This window comes from Antechinus flavipes, chromosome 6, assembly GCF_016432865.1.
Source record: "Antechinus flavipes isolate AdamAnt ecotype Samford, QLD, Australia chromosome 6, AdamAnt_v2, whole genome shotgun sequence".
Taxonomy (NCBI): Eukaryota; Metazoa; Chordata; class Mammalia; order Dasyuromorphia; family Dasyuridae; genus Antechinus; species Antechinus flavipes.
In genome coordinates, this window is record NC_067403.1 from 163713673 (window position 1) to 163737556 (window position 23884).

At 36.5% G+C, this 23884-nt stretch overlaps 1 pseudogene; it reads right to left on the reverse strand.

Moving 5' to 3' along the window:
* Positions 1 to 9861: 9861 nt before the first annotated feature.
* LOC127541466 (fructose-bisphosphate aldolase A-like) lies at positions 9862 to 23232 on the reverse strand (annotated as a pseudogene).
* Between the last annotated feature and the right edge of the window lie 652 nt (positions 23233 to 23884).

The window sequence follows — 23884 nt, forward strand, 5'->3', positions numbered from 1 at the left end:
AGGAATGAAATAAGATGTTTATAGGTCATATAATGCTTAACAAAAGAAATACACTTAAGGACAGCATGGAAAGAATACTCAGTAAGAATAAAGAGAATTGGTTCAGTAGAATGTAATTCCCTATCCCCATTACATAAGAGGGCATGCCTGATCAAAAGAGTGTGTTCCCTTGCATGACACTGGCGAGGTCCTTAATCCTGAGGAGCCAAGGCCGTTTGTTGACTGATTTTTGTTGCCTAAATTGACAATTAAAGTCTTAATCCTATCACATCTCACAGATAGTTTCACTAAGTTTTAAGAAACCTGGAGCTTTTGTGATGAATTTCCAGGTGTGGAGTGGAGTCTCCTATTACGATGTTTTAAAAAATTCTGAGAGACAGAGTTTCCAGGTAAATTAAGAACAGTTTTATTGGCTATGTCTAGAAAGTATTAAACAAAAACAGGCTCATTGTCCCCTCAGTAGACTGAACTGTTGAATCTTTGACATTTATAGTCTTGAAAAAGGGGTGCACCTACATATTTAACATATATAGGACTGCTTGCCATCTTGGGGGGGGGAGGAGGGAGGGAGGGGAAAAAACGAAACATAAGTGATTGCAAGGGATAATGCTGTGTAAAAATTATCCTGGCATGGATTCTGTCAATACAAAGTTATTATTAAATAAAATTAAATTAAAAAAAAAAAGAAAAAGGGGTGCACCTGAGGATGAAGATCAACTATGATTGGTCAACAGTAATGAGAAAATGAATACTACAATGGGAAGTAGGCTATATCAAAATCGGGCATAGATCAAATCTTAGTCTTGATCTTTGACCAAGTGTTGGTCAAAGTGACTTAATAATTTTCATATTACTTGTCTGGTAAAAGGGAGAATCCATGTTTCATTTATGTATCCAATCTTAATTTTTCTTCTGAGCTTTGATCTCACATCATCATCTCCTTTGAGGGCATTTTGAATTGAATGCCCTATAGACATATTTAATTAATCATTCCAAAACAAAATTTATGAATTTTCCTCCTAAGCCCTTGAAATTCCCTCTGTTAAGAATATCACCATCTTCCTGTTCTCAGATACATTGCCTCATAGTTATTCTTGACTCCTTCTCCTTTTTATTCCTCATTCCCAATAAATTGCTAGTAATGTTTATCAATTCTGTCTCCACCAATATCACGCTTTTTATCTGATCCTCTTCATTTATGGCCACTACCCTACTTCAGGCTCTTATTACTTCTCACTTGGAATATTATAATTGACTTCTAATTGGTTTTCCTTCCTCAAGTCTCTTCTTTTGATAATCCATTATCCACAAAACTGACAAGGTAATTTTCCTAAAGCATAAGGCTGATCATATCAATTCTTAGTTCAAAAAACTCAAGTGCTTTTTCATCACTTCTAGATATAATCTAAACTCAACTCTTGGTCATTTAAATTCCTCCATCATTTGACTCCAGACTACCTTTCAATATGTTCAATATTTGTTTTATTTATGCATTCTACATTCCTTGCTTTTCAGTCATGGGATTTTATCTCCTTTCTCTGTACTCTTGGATTCATGTCCTCTATGACTAGAATGAACTTCCTTCTCATTTCTTTCTCTTAGAACCCCTTTCTTCAAAGATAAACTAAAGTACCATTTCTTATAAGAAGTCTTTTCTGCAAATGCCTTCCCCATTCATATATATATAAACATGCATATTTACACTTATGTATATACATCTCTCTCTCTCTCTCTCTCCCTCTCCATATATATATATATATATATATAATGTATGTGTGTGTGTGTATATCCACACCATATTTGCTTACATGTATAAGTGTTATTTTTCCTGACAGAGTTCCTTGAGATCAGGAAATATTTAATTTTTGTTTTTCTATCACCAGTGCTAGGCATATAGGTGTTTAAAACATTTACTGATCTATTAATTTCTGTTTCTTTTAATACTTGGTAATGATGTGTGGGGACAGCTAGGTGGTATAGTGCTGAGTCTGGAAGACTCATCTTCCTGAATTCCTGTCTGGTCTCAGACGTTATTTGTGTGACCCTGGGCAACCTTGCCTTAGTTGTCTCATCTGTAAAATGAGGTGGAAAAGAAAATGACAGATTGCTCCAGCATCTTTGCCAAGATACTAAAGGTTTGCCAATCCCAAATGGAATCATGAAGTGTCAGACATGACTTAAAATGACTGTTTCTGACTTTCACCCTATTTTTCTAGAAACCTTATCACCATGAAAATTGAAGATTGACTGTACATTTAAATTTGTTCTGTCATTTCACTAATTAGCATTTCTGGAACTGTGCCAAATAGCAGTGGGAAGAAGATGAATCTCTTATTTGTCCTGGAGAATATTCTAGTATTTATCTGTTGGAGATATTATGAGTGTTTTTATTTAGATATATGTATTTGGTTATATTAATTAAGGACCTTCCATGCTTACACTTTTTATAGTCTTGAAGATAAATGAGTGCTATTATTTTGTTGAGAGCATCTAATGAATTTTTAGAAATACTCATTCAATTTTTGTTATTGTGCTTTTATAGGTTGGTTTGTTTTTGTTTTTGTTTTTGTTTTTGTTTTTGCCAAGTATGAACCAATTTGAATCATCAGAATAATTCAGAAAGGCAATCAAAGAATGAATTAAACATTTTTTTAAAAAGCGCAGATAGAGTTTTGAAGGTAGAACCTCAGCAAAAGAGAGTATTTTGAATAAAGACCAAAAAGCATAGGCATAGAAGGTCCTTAATTAATATATATATATATACATCCTTTATTCTTTTAAAAATCATTAATGATCTTAGTTAAGAAAAGGAGTAAAATCTAAAGTTATGACCAAGTTGGATTCATATCAGTTTTAGATATGTGTTTTTGATTACAATAAACAAAAAACACTTCCATGTCAATGCCTTTTTAGGGTTTTTTAATAAATTAATGCTGAATTTTACCAAATATTTGCCATCAATACCAAAATGTTCTGTCATTTCTGTTGTTGTTTATATATTGTGTTCTAGTTATAAAGTTCTTTTTTTCTCCAAAGTATCTGGTATTTTAGATAAGGAAGCCATGTCAATATGGTGAGAGGCCACCAGAAAGCTGCCTCAGTTGGAGACATGACTTATACCTTGGCCTCCTGGGCTAATCAAGTCTTTGGACCAATTTTAAGAAAAGAACCAGTCCAATCCTTCATGATTTCTTGTAGCACTATACTGTGCTATCCCATGCATAAACCATAACTTATTCAGCTATCCCCCAACTGATGTATGTCCTTTCACTTCCCAAATCTTAGCTACCACAAATAGAACTGTATAAAGTTTTGTATACATGGATTCTTTTCTTTCTTTGATCTCTTTGGGATATTAACTTACTAGCACTATTACTGGGTAAAAGAATATGACTTCTATAATTACTTTTGGGGGCATAGTTCCAAATTGCTTTCTAGAATGACTGGACTTGTTCATGGCTCTATCAATGATGCATTAAAGTATCTGATATTTCACAGTTCTTCTAGCATTTGTCATTTTCCTCTTTTGTCAGATTTATCAACCTTATGACTTAGTTTTATTGCACATTACTCTAATTTTTAGTGTTTTAGTGAATTCTTTCACAAGGCTATTGATAGTTTGGGTTTCTTTCTGGCTAAATATGCTTTGACCACTTATCATTGGAGAATGATTCATAAGTTTGACTCATATCTATCTTAGAAATTAGACCTTTATCAGAGGAATTTGCTACAAAGATTCCACCCTCCCAACTTCCTGCTTTTCTAATTTTAGCTGCTTTGATTTTGTTTATGCAAAAACTTTTAATGTAATCATTATCCATTTTACTTCTTCTCCAACTATGTCTTCCATTTGTGCTAACATGACTTCCCATTTTGCATGAGATTTCCAATTCCGATTACACAGTCTCAAGAGAAAAGAAAATTGATCTTTTTCTCACCACAACCCTTCCATCTCCTGCTGAGTGTGGCCATTAAGGGAAGGCAGCAAGGGGCCAGTCAGTTTCTGTCATTACTGCTCAACTCCTCCCTGAGCAACTTCCACCTCCTGTTGTCCCTGCCAGCCTGATCTCTTGCCTCCCCTAATGTGGAGACTGTTCTCTGATCTCAGGCCTTCTATATTTTACTGGACTCATTCCCTGAGGACTCATTACCTGAAAAGGTACGTCATTGAGTGATAAGATGTCTTGCTGTATAATCTATTGTCTAATTTCCAGCCTTCAGAGGGGGGAGAAGTAGAAAGGTCCTTTTCATCTTGTATGTGCCTTCCATCGTGTCTTCTGCTTGATCTTCTGTCCCCTCTGGGAAGAGGAATGGCATTTTCTATTTGGTGATGACTATTCTTATACCTGATCCTACGCAATACATCCCAGTGAACCCCTGTATCTATCCATATTCCATTCTCCATCCTAATTCCTTCCTCTTCCTTAACCTTCCTGCTCTCCAATTCCATCCAAACACTGTTCATTGTGCCTTCTGGAATACCTTTTCTAAGGCAATAAACTTTCCTTCATCCTAAATCTTTTCTTACTCCCTCAATCTGGCCATCACTGAGACTTGGCTCTTCCTACCTTTTCCAGTACTAGATGAATTTTCACTCATTTTCATTGTTACTTCCAGGTTCTTCCCTCACCTCCATCTCTCTCTTCCTTCAAGAATCATGCAATGCACGTCTACTACGCAATCAAAACCCTGGTAGCAGTTGCCTACAGACGTCCAGTTTATTTTCCTCCTTTAAGAACTCCATTTCTGGCTCACTATTTTTCTTTCCTCCCTCCCTCCAACTCCTGCCCTTTTACTAAGGGACTTCAACATACATATTGACTCTCTTTCAAACACCCTTGCTTCTCAGTTCCTCATCCTACTCACTTCCCATAACCCATCCCATCTCAGCGTCAAGGAAAGATATGCATACCCTTGATCTTGCCAATAGCCATAAATATATTTCTTTCATATTTAAGAATTTGGAACTCCTGTTATCCTGTACCATAAATTACAAATTTTCCTCCTTCAACTAGTCCTGTTCATTGGTAGTTTTTTAAAAATTTCATTTTTAGTATATTTTCTTTAGTATTCATCTTCTCTCTACTCTAGATCCTCATTCTCTGATTCAAAACCCCTATAATTATGTAGGCTCTCTCTTTTTTCTGCATTTCTCATGCAATCAAAACTTCTAAGGTATCCATTCTAGGTTCTCCACTTTGAGTGATTACTGCCACTGCAGAGTTTTCTCTGTAACTTCTCCTCATTGTGTCTCACCTCAAAATAATACCAATTATTGCAGGTGTATGTATATTACTCCATGATAAGGCCTCACATGTCCCTGATTATACAACCCATCACTGATTACCTTTTTCCCCCATTTGTCTCAAAATTTTCACTCTGGATGCATGTTGTCCCATTCTTTCTGGTATTAGTTGCCTCTAGAAATTCCACCTTCCCTTTTTTTGAGGTAGGATGAGTAGAATTTTCAGACTCTAAATTCCTTCTACCTAGCACAAAGTCCTCATCTTCTTTCCCAGGTCATCTCTTTTTACCCAAAGGAGCATTCATCAATGGAGCCCTTACCATCTCCAAAATAAGAGCTTTCTTCATCACCTCTCTTTCTCTCTCTTTTTTTTTAATGTTTTTTATTTTCAAAATAGATACAAATATGTTTTTCAACATTCACTCTTGCAAAACCTTGTGTTCCAAATTTTTCTCTCTACCTTCCCTTCCCCCCTCCCCTAGACAGCAAGTAATCCAATATATGTTAAACATGTGCGATTATTCTATACGTATTTCCACATTTATCATGTTGTACAAGAAAAACCAGATCAAAAAGGAAAAAAAATGAGAAAGAAAACAAAAAGCAAGCAAACAATAAAAAGGTGAAAATACTGTGTTGTGATTCATATTCAGTTCCCATAATCATCTTTCTGGGTGCTTTCTCCATCACAAATTTATTGGAATTGTCCTGAATCCCTCATTGTTGAAAAGAGCCAAGTCCATCAGAATCAATCATCACATAATCTTATTACTGCGTACAATGTTCTCTTGGTTCTTCTCACTTCACTTAGCATCAGTTCATGTAAGTTTCTCCAGGCCTTTCTGAAATCATCCTGCTGGTCATTTCTTACAAATCAATAATTTTCCATAATATTCTTATACCACAACTTATTCTGCCATTCTCCAATTGATGGGCATCCATTCAATTTCTAGTTTCTTGCCACTACAAAAAGGACTGTCACAAATATTTTTGTACATGCGGGTCCCTTTCTTTTTTTTATGATCTCCTTGGGATACAGGCCTAGTGGAAACATTGCTGGATCAAAGGATATGCAGTTTGATAGCCTTTTGGACATAGTTCCAAATTACTCTCCAGAATGTTTGGATCAGTTCACAATCTACCAACAATATACTAGTGAACCAGTTTTCCCACATCCCCTCCAACATTCATCATTATTTTCCAATCTGAGAGGAGTGTAATTGGACCTTAGAGTTGCCTTAATTTGCATTTCTCTGATTAGTACTCACTTTCTTTTTCAATCTCTTCATCTTTTTCCTCATCTATCCCCTATAGGCTATTCTCTGTCTGACCAAGGGATCATCTTTCTCCTTGTTAGTCCTTGATTTTACTTTGGCACATCACATTCTTTTTTTCCCCCCTATCTCTCTTTTCCCTTTCCTCTTTCTTAAGCTTTCCCATATTTAATGTAGTCCTCCTAGAATCAGTAAATGGCCTATAGGTGGTGTGTCATGAGTCTGTCCATAATGTCCTATGCCCTTGTTATCTCAACTAAACTTCCATCATTAGCCTTATTTCCTTATGAATATTTAGAAAGAAGTTTCTTAATGTTCTCTTTATACTCATTTTGTTGCAGTTGCTGTCCTTGCATATTGCATTTATTCACTCACTCCTCTTGTATTTCTGTTGTTTGGAATGTTCAAAACACAATTAACCTCTTCAGTTCTCGTTTTCTTCCTAAAAATGTTTCAGCATTTTTTATTATTGAATATCTATTTTTTTTGCATATGATTAAGCTCAGATATTCAGAGTTTGTCACCATGCAAACTCTGAACATGAGTTCTCTTGTTCTTCAGAAGACATTATTCATTCCCTTGTACATTTTTTGGTAGATGTAGAGCAGTCTTGTATTATTCAAATTTCTTTTCTTTGTATTTGAGTGTCTTTCTCCTGATTGCTTACAGAACTTATTTCTGAATTGAATTGTTAAATAAAGCCGCTATGTGTCTTTGAACTTACAATCTTGAAGTTTATTTGTTTTTGTTTTTGTTTTTTTTCTGGAGGTGATTTATGATTTCTTTTAATTGGTATTTCGTTTTCTATATTCACAAGTTCTGTGAAATTCTCTTCTATTACTTCTTGCATTATGGTGTTAAGGTTTTTTGGCAGACCTATGTTGTCTCCATGTATCCTATTTTCAGGATCAGTGTATTATGCTTTCTTGGCGAGTATATTTTAATGTTCTTGCTTTTTGCTTCTCTTCTTCTAGATTGTTTTTTACTTCTGTATATTTTCATTTGCAGTCTATCATTCTCATTCTTGTTTCTTTGGTGAGACTTGCTACCATAGATTCCAGGTGGGTTTTTTTGTTTGTTTGTTTTTTTGCTGGGTAGCCTATAAATTCTGCTCTCATGATTTCCATTTCTCTTTTGAACCACTTTTGAACCACTGTATTTGTAGTTCTATGTTTAATGTGATCATTTTCCCTTGGTTTATACTATTTTTTTTTCAAGATCTTGAACACATTTACTAGACTTGGAGACCACAGTTCTTTCTGTTGTTAATGTTTATCCTTTTGATTTATCTGTTTATGTTCAAGATCTTTGAATTTTCTTTTTCCTGAGATCTTCCCCCCCCACCTCTGATTTTCTTTTATTTAATTTCTGATTATCCCCTCTGATGATTCTTTTCTTGGAAGCTGGAACTCAATAACTTAGCCCCTTTCTCTATTGTACATGAATTTAGCTTTAGGCTGAACTGGCAACAACTGGATGCTGTGTTCTTTCCTTCAGGCTTACAAGAATACTGCCCATCCCATCCTACAGGGTATCTTGTCTTAGTGTCCTGTCTTGCTCTCTCTCTTCAACAGTTCTTTGGCCCAGGACAGGCACTTCATAGTTTGTCAGTGCTAATGCTTCAGGGATGTCTGCCATAGCACTAGCTGATACTGCCCAATGTACCTAATCTGTCCCATTGATCAACTTTTTTCTTTCTTATCTAGTACCAAATTATTTTGATAATTATAGCTAACTTCAACTATAAAATAAGATTGGTGAGATAGCCTTTGAAGCTTAGAAGAAATAAAATCTCTACAGACTCAATATTTTAGAGCAAATTAATATAATTAGTGTCTGTGTGATTTTGGAGCGTAAACCTCAAGGGAAGGTGTTTCACCACCATCTCAGGTGGAGAATTCTGGAAAAATGTCAACAATATTTTGGTTTACACATAACAAAATTAGATCAGAAAATTACTTTTGCCCTAAATTCCAGAGATTCCTCTCTGGAGGCAGGTTAATTGTTAATATATATTTTTAATTTAAGTAGTATTTTATACTATTTATATCTTATATTCTAAATAATTTAAATCTTATATTCTAAATTGTTCCCCTTTCCCTCCATCCCACCTTATCATCACCAAGACAGCAAACAATCCAATATAAATTAAATGTGCATTTCTTCTAAACATGTTTCTGTATTCATCATGCTGAACAAAGAAAAAAAAGGCAGATGAAAAGGGGGGAAAAATCTAAGCAAATAACAACAATGACAAAAGGTGAAAACACTATGCTTTGATCCACATTCAATCTCCATAGTTCTGTTTCTGATTGCAGATGGCACTTTCCATCAAAAGTCTATTGAAATCGAGACATGTTAATTGTGAGGACCTTATGCTGATGTTTATTAATCATTTTATTAGTTCCTTAATAGCTGAGAGACACATTTTATCCCTATCCCAAAAAAAATCACTGTTGTAATAAAAGGCAGGTACTTGGGTCTTTCAGGAAAAAGCTGAAGCCTTTGACATAAAGGTAGAATGGGGTTTAGACCAGAAAGGAGGTTAAGGCTACCTATAAGGAGGAAAGGTTTGTCCTGGAAGAATGGCTACCCTTTCTTGGGAATTCAGTCTTGGGGCTCATCTTCTCAAAGGAAGCAGAGAAAAAAAGAGAAAGGATCCATATCTCTTATTTTGTTTCCTTATACAGTCAAACCTTACTTTATAGCAGCTAGGAATTAGACAGGTATTTTTTTTTTTTTTTGGTCAAACTAAGCCGGCAAACATTTATTATTATGTTATACTGATATCATTTATATTATATGCAGTATATTTGTATCACTTATCATATACTTTATAATAATATATAATTTGTTATTTATTGGCACCTACTATATGCCAGACAGTGCAAACTCTGGGAATACAATGAAAGGCAAAAACAGTCTTGCTTTCAGGGAGTTTACAATCAAATGGGTGAGACAACATGCAAATAGCTATGTGCAAGTGATATGTATAGGATAAATTGGAGATAACCACAGAGAGAAGGGATTAGTATTTTTTATTTTAGTTAAATAGTTTGTTGGATCCCTCTATTTTTGTCCACTTGCATTTTTTATTTCCTTCACAGGTTAATTATACACTATTTCAAAGTCTGATTCTTTTTGTACAGCAAAATAACTATATGGACATATATACATATATTGTATTTAATTTATACTTTAACATATTTAACATGTATTGGTCAACCTGCCATCTGGAGGAGGGAGTGGAGGGGAGGGGAAAAAATTCTGATATCTCAGCCTCTTCCCGGACTGTGAGGGATGGCCTGGAGTGTTAGAGCATATCAAGGGGAATATCCTGACTTAGGTATGATTAGAGACCAAGAGTGATTCACTGGCTGCAGTTCCTGACTTGTAGTATACTTGCCTTGAGCAGCTTGGCTGTTGGCTGTGGCCACTTAATATATTCTTCTTGGACAGCCTGGACATTTTCCTTCTTTCCATCCCAGATCTCAAGGGCACAATATGCCTTTGGGGCTTGGCTATAAGAAAAGGTCAGGGCCTATGTCTTATGACAGGGGCAGGTGTGAAGGCTTGAAGTTGATGGAGATATTCTCCTCACTTTGATCCCCAGACAGGAAACTGATACCAGTGACTCCAGGAGGCACAGTTCAGTGAAGGGCAGTTACAGTTGCCATTGCTATCTCCTCATGTGAATACTTCTGGTACAGTTATGGCCAGCAGGGACCTTGTTAGACTTCAGCAAGGTCCCTTCCAGATAGACATGGTAGACTCTCAGAAGCCAGAACCTTCTCAGTGACATACTGACAACACTTCAGATTGGGGTCTTCATCAGGCTGTATCTCTGGCTCCACAATGGGGACAATACCACTCTACGGGCAAATGCCACCATATTGGGTCAGCACACTGGCATTCTTCACGATAGCAAGTTGGGGAGGTGTATTATACCCAATCTTCAGCCCACAACGCCACTTGGCAATGTCAGCCCCAAACTTTTTATACTGGGCTCAGTGCTCACTCAGCCCGTCCAGACCTTGGGTGATGAGTCTCACCATTGGTCCCTGCCAGGGGCACTACACCTTTGTCCTCCTTGATGCCCACAGTATCACCCTTTGCCACGACCATCCATTCTCTTTCTGGTAGGGTCTCATGGAAAAGAATAAGTCCTTCAATAAGGCGTTCACACAATCATTCTGTTGTCAGAAGTACAGAGGTCTGATTTTCTTCTGTGTTCTCACTTCCAATGGACCACAGTCCCTTTGCAATGCTACCAGTGGACTCATCTGCTGCCAAGATTCCCTTGCCTAGAGCAACAAGTTCGTGAGTATCTCAGACCCTTCTTTCCTTGCGCTGGTGTCTACACTGGATATTGGTGTGTTTTCCTTGGCCGGGTTGGTAGTTTCCAGCAGGAAGAAAACCACTTGTGGTTGTAGTTGAGACCCAAATTTCTGTGGAGAAGGTACTAGCATTAAGAGTGATCAGGGGGAAAAAAAAGAAAAGAGTGATCAGGAAAGGTAGAAAGTTGGATTTTATCTTGGACTTGGAAGAAATCAGAGAAGTTAGAAGATGCAGAAAAGGGGGAGAGCCAGTGATAATGTCTAGAGTCAGGAGATGGAATATCTTATATGAGAAATGGATGTACACCATTGTCCTGGGTCACAGGGTATGTGTATAGAAGAAGACTGGAGGAAGCCATTTCATGAAGTGCTTTGAAAGTCAAAAAGAGGATTTCATGGTTGATTGCAGAAGTAGTGAGTTTATTGAATGGGAAGGAGAGACATTGTCAGACCAGCATTTTATGAAAAATCACTTGCATGTGACTAGAGACTCAAGCAGGGAAATCGAGCAGCAGGCTGTTGTGATAGTTCAGATGTGAGAGATGATAAGAATCTGCACCAGGAGGACTGACAAGGTCAGTAGAGAGAAGGGGGTTGGTACAAGAGATGTTACAAAGGTAAAAGAGTAGGGCTTGGCAACTGATTGGATATGGGAGCTGAGAGAGAATGAGGAATCAAAGATGGCATCTAGATTGGGAGCCTGGATGATTTAGAGGATGGTTAAGGATAGTTAAGAAGAGGGGAGACTTGGAGGGGGTCTGAGGTAATTCATTTTATTTGTTATCTTTTATTTTATGTCAATTTAATTTCCAAATATCTATTTACACTCTACTATACTCAAAAAGTATTTAAACTTTTTGACCAAGAACCAAAAAGAAAAAGAGAAAAGAGGTTCAGAAAATTATTTATATCAACTGAGTTTGACCTTATAAATAGTATTCCAAGCCAGTAATCCCCTACATCTGGAGTGGGTGACTATACTGCTTTTTGGGTTCAATGTACAGGCTTCTGGAATGTTTATTCCAAAAAGAATTTCCTTCAAATGAACAAAGCTTTTTCTGCCTCAAACACTGTGGGAATATTGGGACTATGCACATATACATGTGCCATGGAACTCATCTGCTTTTTGGTTTTCAAATTATTTTTTTTATCCACCCTCCAGTAATAGAGAATATATTCAGCATACTTAACAAATACTTTATACATACTTTATAGTAAATTGAATTCCTAATCTATTTCTAGCAGCAGATCCAGGAAGCATGGGGTTAAATCTCTGACAGCATGGTAGTGATTTGGCTAAGCATCCACAAAAGCTTTAACAGAGTTAATATATGGTCTATATATGGAAGACAGCTGGTCTGCTGGGATATTCAAAATCAAAAGGTTAGCATATTTTCCTTAGCGACAGACATTGGTACCAACTTTATTGCCTTCAAGAAAAGAAAAAGAAAAGACAGCTGGTGCTGAAGTGCTATTATTTAAAGGGCCAACTGAAGCTATGATTTGTCCGGCATTAGAATAGAGATGCACAAAGTTCGGGAGATGCTTCTGTCTCCTTGTGTCACGAATAAAAAAGCTTGTAAACAGCTAGGTGCATGATGAATAGAGCACTGGACATGGAGTCAGGAAGACCAAGTAATTCAAAATCTTATCAGCTGTGTGACCCTGGGCAAGGATCTCCCTTAAAGGTCACACTGCTTAACTTCAGTTTCTTTATCTATAAAATGGGAGCACCTACTTCCCAGGGTTATTGTGGAGATTAAAAGACATATTTGGAAAGCACTTAGCCCAGGATCTGGCACTTGTAGGTATTTAATAAATGCTTCCTTCCTTCCTATATTCCCATTGCCATTACCTTCCCCCACATCTCTTTCTAACCAAGGCACTAAAATGTGGATCCAAATTGGAGCAGTCTGCATGGGGTCAGATATTTCCCTCAAGAAGACTTCCATAAGCAGTCATTAAGCATCTGGTTTGACTTTGTCACCCTGACTTAAAGTGAAAGAAGTATTGTTGTTACACCAGAGTTCTTTAGTGTCCTTTTACAATTGGGGAAACTGAGGCTTAGAAATTATTTGGCCAAAGTCACAGTAATAGTGTGTAGGGGGAGTTGGGGGTGGGAACTAGAAACCCACCAACTAGAGCAAGAATCCTTTACTCTGAGTACCATAATGAGATTCTTCTCTTTTGTCTTAATTTTTAATTAAATTAAATTAAAATTAATTAATTGAATTAAAAGAGATTTCTCTAAGACAGTTGCCGGCACAGGAAACACGCGGTTCTTCTCTGAATACGATCTTCCCTTTCTCCTTTGACTTTGAGTACACAAAAGAATGTCTTTGATCTTTAAATAAATGATGGTGCATCGGATTCAACCTTGTAAGCTTTATAACCCGATTCCAACTGCATAAAGAGAAACTACTTTTCCATTAGTAACACCAGAGGGCAACATTGTTCCATTTTCAGGCTGACAGCTTTACAATGGGCTTTCCAGGAAGGAGTTTCTGAGCCGCGTATGGATAATCCCCAGGATTTAGGAATGGAAAGGAATGGAATGTTTTAGACAGCTGTGCTCCAGGATGAGAAGGAGCAGATAAGCCCTGGAACGGCTCCCAGTTACATGTAGTTATTGTGGTCAGCATGTGCGTTTGCCATTCTAGGAATCCATGGGATCCCACTGACTATCTCGGTGTGGAAAATCTGGCAAAGGAAGGGAAAGGAATCTGCTTCTAATTCAGTAAGGGAATCTTATACCAGGCATCTTGCCCTCCCAGTGAACGGAACTGTGCGTGCCAGACAAACTTGAAATGCCTGATAGAATTTTTACCATGACTGAAAGCCATAAGCCATTAACAAAAAGCTAGGATGACACCGACAGACATTGATTTTTTTTTTTTTTTGGCATTATTGATGAACCATAAAATGGCAGCTTGTATCATAATGCAAAAGAGAACTTCAATGAACCCAAGTGACTATTTCCTGTCCCCCCTTTTTGTTATCATTTTTGTCATATTAGACAGAAAATGATGCACATTTCCAAAACATTTTTCTCTCACCTCATTTTGAGGTAGGTAGTGTTAGACATATGCTATAAAGATAAAAGGGACTCAGGAGTGTATGAAATAAGTTGGTTTATTTATGCTTCTTGCAAGAACAGAGAGATCCATCAAGGATCAGTCCCTGGGTAGATCTTCACTTATAGATACAGGAATGAGCTTTTTCTTTCCCATTCTAAAGCAAAACAATTGGCTGGGGATGAGGAAGTTAACAAACTTCTTTGTCCTCTCCTTGCATGTTCTTCCTTGACATGTTCCCCCTCCTTCATCATATAACCCATGTTCAAAAATGGTGGAAAATGCCTCCTTTGGGGAGGAGAAGCTAATATTAATTAACTCATTGCATGTTTCCTTAGTGCTCATAGTTATCTTTTGCCCACTTCTTGTCTGGGGGTGATTTTTACTACTTTTAACAGTTCGCCAACTCGCTATCTTGTTTTGTAGAACTAACTTGGCCATCTAATGTGACCTTTCTCGAAGTCTTTGTCCCTATGTGGAAAAACAATTCTATAGGTTACTCACAGTAGTATAAGGATTATTGATTTAGATTCTTCTATGTATTGTTGAACTTGTGATTATGAATCTTGAGAATCTCTCCACTCCATCTACAATTTCACACTTTATGTGATTCTTATTTAGATCCTCTTAAAAGTCCTCAATTGACGATCCACCCAATACATTGAAGACCTTCCTTTTTAAGGTTTGTAAATATTTCGTAGATATCAGGGGAACATTTGGTCCATCTAAGCTATTATCTCTTCCTTTCTTTGTGCAACATCTTGAGCAACCCATCTTCTCTGGTCATGCATGTCCTTTATAATATCTATTCAGTTTGAGAACTGGTTCTGCAGACAGGAAGACCTGGGTACAAGACTCCCCTTTAATACTTCCTGGCTGTGTGACTCTAAGCAAATTACTGAACTTTCTTATACTTCAGTTTCCCATCTAGAAAATTAAAGGTTTGTATTACGTGAATAAATGAAAGAAAAAACTTTTATTAAAGGTTCTTCAATCTCTTCTTGGCTGTACTACTTATTTTCTGGATTTTAATTCTATTCCTCAGCTGCAATTTCATTCTGAAACCTTCCTTAGCACCTAGAGTTTCCTCCACCTGGAATATCCATCGATCATGCACCTTTTTTAGTGGAACATATCATCATGCTGGGCTTCTTCTCCCATTGGTGAGTTCTTCCAGGGGTCTCCATTTTGGGGAAGAACACTGGCTGATCCAACTGGTTATGCTTCTGGCTTCAATAGCAAACCTTCCTGCTCTGGTACTTTCATCCAATATTTTACTTTGAGCTCCCTTGTGAACAATTATTCCTTCCTTTCATTAGAATGTAAATTCCTTGACGGTAAGGACTGTTTTGTTTGTTTGTTTTGTTTTATTTTTTTGTTTTTTTGGCTTTTATTTGAATCCTCAGACTTTGCACAGGTCTAGGCACGTAGTGTTTAATGCACTAAAGTGCTTGTCAGCCTAGCTGGACTGTAACACAGGGCTCTTGCCTCTGTGAAGGAGAAAATCTCTGTGCTCTCTCTGAAACCTGGCCACATTCAGCCATATCTTTGCCTCTCTAAGAGACTTACTGTAGGGCTCTCATAAATTCATACTGCAGAATGAAACAGGATCCTCTGTTCATAATGAAAAAGTGGTGAGAATAGAAGAAGACCCGGTTTCAGCTTTCTCTGTGAAGTCCAGAGACCTTCTTGATTTATGCAATGATCTTTTTATAAGGCTTGTGATACAGTGAACCAAACAGGAAGTTGGAGAACAGTAGATATGTTCCCTACCTGGTTGCACTGCTTTTTATGCTGAGATCCTGGTGATTGGGTACATTAAAAATTTTATATGTAGGGGCAGCTAGGTGGTACAGTGGATAGAGCACCATCCCTGAAGTCAGGATGACCTGAGTTCAAATTTGACTTCAGATACTTAGCCTTTCCTAGCTTCCCTGGGCAAGTCACTTAACCCCAATTGCCTCAGCAAAAAAAAAAAAAAAAATTATATGTATACACACATATAAGCTTATATACATATAAATGTATGGACACACACAAAATAATTATGTAATACTATTTATGTGTATATATTTATCTTTGATTTTTATGTTATCATAATTTCCTTTCATCAGAAATTTCCTTTCTTTCTCTTTGAAACATCAAACCATTTCTTATAACAAAGACTTTAAAAAAAAGAGGGAAAAAAAGTCTGGCAAATTAACCAAGAATTATATCAATTGAGTTTGAGAGTCCATGCTGTGTTTCATAGTCTTCAATTCAAGGACTAACCTTAAAACAGTTCTTTGTGTTATACCCTTTGGTAACAGTGTGGTAAAGGCTGGGGACCCTTTCTCACAATAATTTTTTTAAATGTCTAAGATAAAATGATTTTAGGTAACATATGTTTAAAGTTTGCAAAATGTTTTGCAAATATCTCATTTGATCCTAGAGAATGATACCATAGGTATGTGTTGTTGTTCTCATTTAATAGCTGAGGAAACTAAGGCAGTCAGAATTTAATGATTTTTCTAAAATTCATGCCATCCTGTGCTCATACTCCACTGACTTCCTGTTGCCTCCACGATCAAATGTAAATAATAACACCAGCCTCCTGGTTGTTCCATGAACAAGAACACTCTCTGTACTAAACTTTCTTTGATTGCCTCCCATTCCTGGAACATTTTACTACTTCCCCTCTCTCTACTGACCTCTCTGGCTTCTTTTAAGGCCCAATTAAAATCCCATCTTTTATAGGAAGCCTTTCCCAACCCCTCTTAATTTTAATGTCTTCCCTCTATTAATTATTTCCTTACACTACATATAGCTTGCTCTGTGTGTGTGTGTGTGTGTGTGTGTGTGTGTGTGTCTGTGTGTATAAAATTATTTATTTATTTATTTTCCAATTGTCTCCCTCACTAGACTATAAGCTCCTTGAAGGTAGATACTATTTTTGTTTTTTGTTTTTTTTGTATCCCTATAGTTCCTGGCACATAGTAGGGCCTTAATAAATCTTTGTTGATTCATTAATTGCTCAGGGTCACATAGCTAGTAAGTGATTAGAACTCCTGTCTTCAGAGTTCAGGTTCAGTACACTATGACCTCTGATAGGATTACAAAAGATAATTATATCAAAATACATTTATCAGGATATTTTATAAAAAATGGATCTCAAGTAAAGAAGAAATAGATATAGTTTCCTGAATGGTGTTAAATTCAAGGGCTTACACAGGCTTCTTTTCTTCAACCCCCCTCTTCCCATAGATTATCAGATGGATGAATTTCCCCTTCAAGAGTCTTTTGTTTAGGTTTTTTTTTTTTAAAAAAAAAAAACAGGAGATTTTAGAATGCTGAAGAGCTTTCAGACCCAAATATCCCTAGGAAGGGTAATGCATTTAATGTAACTTTAAAGGTATGGAACTATATTTGTGAGTAAAAGGGTTGTGGGAACATAAATATCTGAGGGAATCCAAAGAAGAACAGAAAGAGGTGGGGGAGTAGGTTGTGGAGAGACAGCTTCTACATGTGTAGAAGAGAGTTGAATAAGAAACATTAGAGGTAGAGTTTAGCCTTCTTCACTAAGTTGTAGGCTTTTGCTTTGTTTTGTTTTATTTTTGCTGGAAAGGTGGGGATTTTGGTTGCTTTATTTCTGTTTTGAGTATTGACTTCCCACCTTTCTAAACACATGGCATTCTTCTTGGTACTTGATAAATTAAACAAAGTAACAGGAGCCTTGATCTCTCTCTTAATGTTTATTTTGACTACAGTTTAATCAAATAGTTATCTGTCCAGGTCTTTTGGATATTTAGGTTTCTTCTTTATAGACCAAAAAAAAAAAGTATGGGGAAAAAACTTAGGCTTCAAGCTCAAAGACCCTTTTGGGTTGAAAATGTTCATCCTGAACCAGGGACTTTCCAGGGGAAATAATGGAGCATAAACTGTTTATTTGGAAAAATACCAGTAGACTAAGCTACAAGCTGTAAGACCTAATTACTAGCTAGCAGGAGTCTCTACCTGCCAGTTGCTTTTACATATTAAACTAAAGTGGAATTCTTGAAGTAGAAAAGATAGGTTTTCATTGCCTGGATTCCATCCCATAAGAGGCAGTTTCTGGTCTTGTTGCTATGCCACAGACATAGCCTCATTGCAGGGAAATGGGGTCACTTAAGGAATCTTTTTTTCTTTTATGCCTTGTCTTGAAAGCCCTCATGCTGTAATAGAAAAAAAATTCTAGAAGAAGAGTTAAAGAACCTGGGTTTGTAATCTTGGTTCTCCCACTTAATTCTGTAATCTTAATGGTCACTTATGGGACTAAATGATTTCTGAAACCCTAAGTTACTTCTAGATGGAAATTATGCAGATTTTATTTTCAAACTGTCAGTCATAAGTAGAAATTAGCCTCTTGTTATTTAAGTGAAAAAAAATTTTCATTAAGAGCATGAAGAGTGTAACAGAGGAAGAATGTAGGACAGTGAAGAGATAGTCCTAGTTTATGGTAGGAAATTTTTTCCTTGGAGTAAACATAGGCGAGTTGTGGTTAGGGGATGTCAGTAGCAGATTTATAGAGTACTTTCCATTCATGGGGTCCGGTTGAGCTGAGACAGGGATTGATCCATATAGCATTGTGGGAGAAAGCATGTCCCAGGAAAGGGGCACTAGTAGTAAGAGTCGAGCTGCCTCCACTCCAAGACTATATTTTCATATGACTTCAGGGTGATTACATTTCATGGTAACTACCGAGGTAAAACTGGGAGGAAGATGTGCATTCCCCTTAAGAGAAAGCTTTCCCTAGATGTTGGTATCTTGGGGTTAATCTCAGACTAGTCATGGATAGTTAGGCGTTATTTAGCCCAATCCCCTTATTTTAAGGATGTAGGGGATTGATCAAAGGAGTTATTTGATCATCTTGAGCTCACAGCATGATAAATCTTCCCTTAGTCCTTTGCTAGTCAGGTAATCCCATTCTCACTGAACCCTTCCCATCCAAATAACTTATCATGTCAGTCAAGCATAACCTCCTACTCCCTTGCTCCCTTGTATTGTGGCTTTAGTCTTTTGATAATTTTTGATATTCCCTTTTCCAGGAAGTTCCAGCTTTTTCAATATTCCCTTCCCTCACAGTATATGCATGTGCATATACACACAAGATCACAACACAAATTAAATATTTTATTTATTTTAATCAGCCAAATTCTACCTTGTTGCATTCCCATCCAACTGCTTCCCATCCCTCCCAAAACCCATTTCAAATGTGTAGTTAATCAAAAAAATTTTTCATACTAGCTGTCAAAAAAAAAAAAGTTTCATTGTGTAGGCTGAATCTTTTCTCTCCTCTGTCCAGAGGTAGATAGCATGTTTTATCATTAGTCACTTGGAATCCTAGTTGGTGATTAGGCTGATAAGAATTCAACATAGTAGTCATCATGTTGATATACCATAACTTATTCATTCAATTTCCAGTTTACATGCATTTTCAGATTCCTATCCTTTGTCACCTCAAAAAGAGCTATGTGTATTTTGGGTATCCTTAGAATTTATTAGGATTAACTTCTTCCATAGTCTATCTTTTTACTAATTTCTCCTCCCCCAACTCCATTTTCCCTCCTATTTTCTTGTTGAATGAAATGGATTTTTGACCAAACACTATATGTTGGTATTCTTCCTTCTTTTGAAGTTTTCAAATGAGAGTGATGAGGTTTAAGTGTCACCGATTATGTGAGATAATTTCTCCAAATCTCCCTCCACTCCTCTCCCTCCCTCAATATATCCTTCTTCCCTTTTCTTTTTACTTTTTTCTTTAAAAGCATCAAGATATTATAGAACCATTCCTAGGCCTTGTCTAATGGGATTCCCTCTACCAACTCTGATGATAATAAGGTTCTGAGAAAGCACGTATATCCTTGTGTTATTGTTATATTAGAATCTAAAAAGTTTATTCTTTATTCCATTATCATTGTTCATTCATGTATATATTTTTATGTTTTTCTCAAATCCTATATTTGTATTTCAAAATTTCTACTTAGCTTCTTTTATTGGGAATATTTGGAAGTCCTCTATTTCATTAAAGATTTATTTTACCTCCTGGAAGCATTCCCCAGGTCTCCTGACATCCAGCAGTTTGGAGGGATCTCGATTCCTAGTAATGGGACCTTTTGTACCCCTAGATCAGCAAGAAGCATATCACATAGTCAAAGCTCAGGAGGAGTCTAAGTCAAGGGAAGCAAGGCTTGAAGCTTGCTCCATCCTCAGGCCAATCACATCCTGGATTGGTAAATTGATAAATAAATAAAATTGATAAATTTAATTTAAATAAATTAAAAATAAAACAATTAATCAATTTTTTCAAATAAAAAATTTGAAAGAAAAAAAAGTACATCAGGAAATGCCCCTTCAATGCTGGAGGTCTTGAGCACTCAAGCTTATGGCATAAAAATGACTTTGGGCATGATTGTACGGGAATAATAAAAGAAACTTCACCTGACTTTATTGTTTTAATAACTCTTAAATTGAGGTTTTGCAAAATTAAGAATAGAAGACTGAAGACTAACCTTGTCATTTACCTGCCTCCAGGGAGGTGATTAATTTAAAATGCAGCAAATCACATGTTATTTGGAGCATGGACAAAGTGGCAATGAGCTTTTCTTTCCCAGGTTGGTTTCTAATAGGGGATTGGCTATAAATTTGGTGAGGATATTTTTGAATATTTTTCAAAGTTGGGAAAAACCATTTTGAAAAAGTTAGCCCTCCCTTCCCCAAATAGAGAAATATATTTCTTTGTTTAAAAAAATAATTAAATAGATTTATTTGCTAGGGGAAAAAAAGAATAAATTTATTAACTTACTAAAATAAATTTTAATTCATAATCCTAATTTCATTATTAAATAGACAAAATTCTTCCTTTAAAATCAGAAATAAACCAATTGGTTTTTTTTATTACATGAGGATGCCTAATGTGGGAAAGATTGTTTTCTTAACCAGCCTGGTTTTTAATGAATTTTGCTGTAGGTTAAATGATGGTATTTTGGTATATTTCAGATTTTTATTCAATGGGGCTGGAGGGTGCTAGGAAGTACTGTCTTGAAAAATTTGGATAAATAAATAGAACATGGATTTTTAAAAAAGTAAATAGATTTGTATACTAAAAACATGAAATTCTATTTATAAAAATAAATTTGTTCATTTGTTTCTTTTTCCTAGCTAGTGATGGGGGTAGTGAGAGGGAGGAGAGGAGAATCCTGGTAGATATTGGTTCTATCATATATTGCCTCAATGGTAATTAGCTCCTAAGGAAGGGGCAACTGAGTGGGCAGTGGATAGAGCACCTAGTCTGGAATCAGGACGATCTGAGTCTCTTGTTATTAACTTCTAACACTGAACAGGTTACTTAACTTCAAGAAAAAAAAGAAAGAAAAAGAAAATCTTCTTAGGACAGTGATCTCAAACACATGATCTACAGCTCTCTCAAATGCTGCCCAAACCACATTAAAATGTAATTGGGAATATCTAACAATGTACATAAAAGTATAATAAAGCATAGATAACATTATATTTTAAAAATAAAAAAAGTACATTTTAAAATCCCTGTGATTCACAAGGATCCTTTTCGGTGGATTAATGACCTTTGTTTCTATTTGAGTTTGACACCACTGTCTAGAATCTAGAGGATGTTCTCCCACTTAAAAATTTCTTAGGGCTTTTACTGAACAATCTAGATTGTGCTAAAGGGAAAAAAAGAAAACAAAAAGATTTTTGCTCCTTCTCTCCCTTTGAAAAGAGGAAAAGAGAAAAAAAAATATGGAAGAAAAGAAGTCAGAAATCTTAACTTTTTCTTTCTTTTTAAAATTTATTACCCCATTTTATTTTTCAATGACAGTTTTTTATTTTTCAAAATACATGAAAAGGTAATTTTTAATATTCGCCCTTGCATGGTCTTATGTTCCAAAATTTTTTTCCTCCCTCATCCCTTAGACATCAAGTAATCCAAGATAGTTAATTCTTCTTTCTTCATTTGGCAGGACAGTCTCAGATCTCAACAATCAAGTTCATTAGTTGAATGGTACCAAATCTTTGCAGTTCACCATGGGTCTCTACGGTAAAAGCTCTTATGAACTTTTAGCTCATAAACCTGTTGCATCTAATCTGACCCAGAATCTGTTGATCCCAAGTCCACCTAACTCTCCCTCTCTATTAAAGCCACATCAGGGGAATAATATGAAATCTTTGTCCCCTTAGATGCTTCTGTTGAGACTTTTTCCATAGGGGCACAATAAAGACTCTCACCCCAATCAAGGGATTTAGAATTATCAGCAAGTTAGGTAGGGGATTCCCTTTTTTCCACATAAATACATATTTACTATAGTTTTATAGCAATAGTCTTTCTTCCCTCGTGATATTAGAAAGCAACAATATGAACCATTGGTCCCCAAGGCCTTTCTGGGAAGGAGCTGTGCAAACCATTTCTGAGGAAAGGAAGACTCCCAATTGAGGGGAACCTGAGCTCTTTTTCAGGGTGTACAGAGCCCTCTGAGGGGGCAAGAACCTTTGGAGCAAGGTGACTCTGTGCTGGGGTAATACTAAGGAAAGGCTATGTCATTGGGTAAGTTTCTGGAGATTGGATTCCAGGAACATTGGACTGGAGAGCCCTTCTTCTTACGGCAGCATTTGATTTGTCACAGATGTGATTTCTGAGATATTGGACATTTGACCTGGACATTCAGGAGCATTATCACGCAGCTATTGTTTAGTCGGGGCAAACATATTATCTGAGATGGGAGAATGACATTTTGCCTTAGGTGGGTGTGCCTACTGTTTAGAGGGCTATCTTGCATCATTCAACCCATAACAGGATGATTGTAGACAAAGGCTGATTATATGATCTGTGTCATCTATTCAATAGCAACTAAGAACCAATAACACATAAGCAATTGTTTTTCAAAAGCATTAGAGTAAATAGGAACTAGAAGCTTCAGTAACTTAATAATTGTTTATTTTTGTCATCCCTTGCCTTGATACTTGCAAAAGACCCTACTCAGCATAGTTTTTTTTTTAATAATAGCTTTTTATTTTCAAAATATATGCAAAGATAATTTTCAACATTCACCTTGCAAAAACCTTCTCCCATCCCTTCCTCTAGACAGCAAGTAATCCAAAATCTGTTGAACATGTGCAGTTCTTCTATACATATTTCCACAATTATGATCAGCACAGTTTTTATGGACAGAGAACTCCAGAAACACGGTCCTTGTAGGGTCCTAAGGCCTAAGGGGAAACTGCTTACATATTCCAGGGGTATCCTGCTTTGTTCCCCAGCCAATGTGGGCCATCGTGATACTTCAGTAGGAAATATGGGTTCTCAGACATATAGAGTGTAATAATAATCTCTGGACTTTTGATTATAGGAAAGCAAATATCAATAGCTTATTCTAGTCTGTGCCCAGGTTTTCCCCTAATTTTATTCCCCAAAGTGTGATTGAAGGTTCTGCACTCAATTTTTTAGAGCTGATTTGCAGTCCTTTGTCTCTCATATGGTCCACCATTTCATCTAGGACTTCTACCCCCATGGTTTCATTTGGCTGGTCAACAATGTCATCCATGTAGTGGTTGAAACAAGGGTGTTAAACCAAGCAGTGGCTGGACGTGGACAATTTCCTCCAGCGCAGTCGGAACTAGGTTAAAACATAATTAGGAAATATAGAACAAAATAAATAAAAAACATAATAAAATATGGATAACATTACATTTTAAAACTTAAGTTTATATGTAGCCTGCAGGGATCCTTATGAGTTTCTTCCATTGACTCCACTGTATCAGTTGCTTTTCTATAAATCCTATGAGAGATGGAGTCATTGTTTTCTGCTTACCTCTAGGTAATTATGACTATTTTCCTCCAAATACTGACGGCAGTATTTACTCAAACCACGGCTATCTCTATCTTCTGCTCTATTTTTTTCAGCTGATCAGCCTAAACCTATGTAG